At 34.3% G+C, this 4,192-nt stretch overlaps 1 pseudogene; it reads right to left on the minus strand.

Annotated features, from left to right (window-relative positions):
* The window catches only part of LOC107680140 (paired amphipathic helix protein Sin3a-like), a 21,975-nt pseudogene that overhangs the window by 14,849 nt on the left and 2,934 nt on the right, over positions 1–4,192 (minus strand).

Genomic DNA, 4,192 nt, shown 5'->3' on the forward strand with positions numbered 1-4,192 from the left:
ATGTGGAAAATAATGTGTTTTTTGAACCTTAAACCGCATAAACACATTTCATTACACCAAATACACAAAATAATGTTCTTTTTAGCAGCATCATATGACCCATTTAAAATAATATAAACGTTATGTACTAAAACTAAACTAAAACTAAAATAAGCTAAATATTAAAAAAACTACTAAAAATGACAAAACAGTTACACTAAAATTTAAACCATAAAAAAATTGTTACTTGAAATAATATAAATGTAATGTTTTAAAACTAAAACTGATATAAGCTAAATATAAAAAAAATACTACTAAAAATGACAAAAAAAAACACACTACAAAATATTAATAAATTATTAATTAAAACTATAATATTAATAAAAAAACTATAATGGTATCTCAATTACACTAAAATAACAATATTTAAAACATGATGAAACTTAATTTTAGACTTTTTAAGGATTCACAGGGACCTTGTCAACTTCAACCCTGCAAAATATCTACATTTTCAGTGTGACTACCTTGCTTTTCGGTGTGGGTTGGGCAGGAGGTGTGGATGCCAGGCTGGGAGGGTTTGTGGGGATCTGGTTCTGGAGCTGCGGCGGCTGTCTGGGGGGTATGTTCTGAACGGAGATGCCGTGAGGCGTGATGTGGTGGATCTGGCCGGGCGTAGTCACGTTAATCAGGTCATTGGTCTGAACTTCAATCTTGTATCCCGGTGGAAGAAATGTGTTAAACCCCATAATAAGATCAGGGTGACCCTTAAAGAGCTGTGACACCCTGCTGATTACTCCCGGGGTGTCAATACTGCAGATTGAGAGAGATCGAGAGAGATCGAGAGAGAGAGAGAGAGAGAGCGAGAGAGAGAGAGAGAGAGAGAGAGAGAGAGAGAGAGAGAGAGAGAGAGAGAGAGAGAGAGAGAGAGAGAGAGAGAGAGAGAGAGAGAGAGAGAGAGAGAGAGAGAGAGAGAGAGAGAGAGAGAATTCGAAATGAATAATTATGATTAACTAATTCCCAGTGAAACTATCTACCATTGTGGGAAATTATGTAGGGCAGGATTTGAATGTGAGAACATGGCAATAACATATTTTTTAGACAACATGTCCTTGCTTAAGTCAAAAGAAACATCATAAGAATTTGATGAAAGCAATGTTCATTTTTATTAAAATTATTTTTATAGATAAATGAAAAAGATGCTTATTTTTATTCAGCAAGGGCATATTAAATTTATCAAAAGTGACAGTATAGACATTCATAATGTTATAAAATATTTCCGTTTCAAATAAATGCTGTTCTTTTGAACTTTTTATTCATCAAAGAATCCTGAAAACCCTGTTTCCTCAAAAACATTACGCAACTATTCAATACATTAAGAAATGTTTCTTATTACAATGATTTCTGATCATGTGACACTGAAGACTGGAGTAATGCAATATTACAAACCCACTCATATGTAGAAATGAACATGAACCTAGATTAATACATGCTGTAAAGTGTTCATGATACCTAATGTTAACTAACTGATGTTTATTGTGAAGTGTTACCTTACATTTTAACAGAAATGTGTTCAATAGCATATTGGATAGAATCGTGATGATTCACTAATATCAGTATCAGCTACTAAAATTTTATGACAACCCTACATGTGAATAAGCTCACCTCTGAGATTTAAACTCTTTCATGATATCCAAGAAATCATTGTAGACCTGCGGCTGACTGCCAAACTGTAGCTTTACCTGGTCCAGGTAAGACAAGGCGTCCTCCACCTGCAGGAAGGAAAATGACAATCCAGTTTATCTCACACACACAGCTGCTATTGCAAGACTGCATTGGTTTGACTCCCAAACACAAAATTCCGTCTAACCTTGAGTCTCTGGAACTGCTGCTGCCCCTGCACAGATGCGGAGGAGAGAGAGAGAGAGAGAGAGAATTCGAAATGAATAATTATGATTAACTAATTCCCAGTGAAACTATCTACCATTGTGGGAAATTATGTAGGGCAGGATTTGAATGTGAGAACATGGCAATAACATATTTTTTAGACAACATGTCCTTGCTTAAGTCAAAAGAAACATCATAAGAATTTGATGAAAGCAATGTTCATTTTTATTAAAATTATTTTTATAGATAAATGAAAAAGATGCTTATTTTTATTCAGCAAGGGCATATTAAATTTATCAAAAGTGACAGTATAGACATTCATAATGTTATAAAATATTTCCGTTTCAAATAAATGCTGTTCTTTTGAACTTTTTATTCATCAAAGAATCCTGAAAACCCTGTTTCCTCAAAAACATTACGCAACTATTCAATACATTAAGAAATGTTTCTTATTACAATGATTTCTGATCATGTGACACTGAAGACTGGAGTAATGCAATATTACAAACCCACTCATATGTAGAAATGAACATGAACCTAGATTAATACATGCTGTAAAGTGTTCATGATACCTAATGTTAACTAACTGATGTTTATTGTGAAGTGTTACCTTACATTTTAACAGAAATGTGTTCAATAGCATATTGGATAGAATCGTGATGATTCACTAATATCAGTATCAGCTACTAAAATTTTATGACAACCCTACATGTGAATAAGCTCACCTCTGAGATTTAAACTCTTTCATGATATCCAAGAAATCATTGTAGACCTGCGGCTGACTGCCAAACTGTAGCTTTACCTGGTCCAGGTAAGACAAGGCGTCCTCCACCTGCAGGAAGGAAAATGACAATCCAGTTTATCTCACACACACAGCTGCTATTGCAAGACTGCATTGGTTTGACTCCCAAACACAAAATTCCGTCTAACCTTGAGTCTCTGGAACTGCTGCTGCCCCTGCACAGATGCGGAGGGGGTGGGCGGGTGACTGTGACCCTGCACCGGCGCAGGACCATGGGCCTGGACCGTTGCTGGACCATGATGGTGAGCACCACTGTGGGCCGCGGGACTGGGAGTGTGACTGTGACCACTTGAACTTTGGGCCACTGTGGACACCTAAAAACAGCAACGATGCAAAGATCACATTAATAATGAATAAAGATGTTTCATAATCATAACAAATACTCTCAAGCAAAAATAATTATTCTGTCCTCACTGAAGTTGAAATGTTTCAGAATATACCTGATGTTCAATATACAGCCTCTCACTCAGCGTAAATACTCAGCGTGCGTGTATATATGTATATATGTATATATATGTATATATGTATATATGTATATATATATATATATATATATATATATATGTATATATATATATATATATATATATATATATGGTGTCAAATTGATTAATCGCATCCAAAATAAAAGTTGTTTACATAATATATGCGTATGTACTGTGTATATTTACATGTATATATAAATACACACACACATGTATTTAAGAAATATTTACATGTATGTATGTTAGGGTTGTGACGGTGAGGAAATTTTCCCACCGGTTAACGGTTATCACGGTATATATTAAACAACAATTCTTATCAGTAACAATGACTCTTAAAAGAACAAGAACAAGTTATTTGACATTAAAAAAATAATAAAAAAATAAAGCTGTACACCTTATGTATATCATCTATATCACATTTTAACATTTTAATAATGTTTTAAAATGTTATCAAATATTATTGTTGTTATTATAACTTTGAAGTACATTGTACAATGCTAATATATTTCTGTCATAATTTCAAATTAAATCGATCGTTTATTTTGACTGCTTGTAGCAGACCTTTGAGCTTCAGAGTGTATTTGACAATGGTTTTTCTCAAATAAAACTAGGAAATGTTTATTTAAGTTTTCTCTCAGAGCAGGGGCCCGTTCTTCGTACATCGGTTATTACATCCGAGATGAAATGTCACATCCAAGATGATATCATCGTGCTAATCAGGATCTGGCTAATTCAGTTCTTCGAATACACCTGTTGATGATTAGTATGGCTGGATTGAGTTATCTGAGATAATTGTGCGTTCATGGGTTGGTTTAAAAGGGGCCATGTATCGATACTCGAAACCATGATCAGCAATGCAGCGAATTGGCTGGCGGCAAGACAGCAACGTAATGACATCATATAATCAGGGGTGTGAAGTAACGAATTACAAATACTCACGTTACAGTAATTAAGTAGTTTTTATCAGTAATTGTACTTTTTTGAGTAGTTTAAAAATTGTGTACTTTTACTTTTACTTGAGTACATTTTAAGTGATGTATTG

The sequence above is a fragment of the Sinocyclocheilus anshuiensis genome, unplaced genomic scaffold (assembly GCF_001515605.1).
Source record: "Sinocyclocheilus anshuiensis isolate Anshui unplaced genomic scaffold, SAMN03320099.WGS_v1.1 scaffold376, whole genome shotgun sequence".
Lineage (NCBI taxonomy): Eukaryota > Metazoa > Chordata > Actinopteri > Cypriniformes > Cyprinidae > Sinocyclocheilus > Sinocyclocheilus anshuiensis.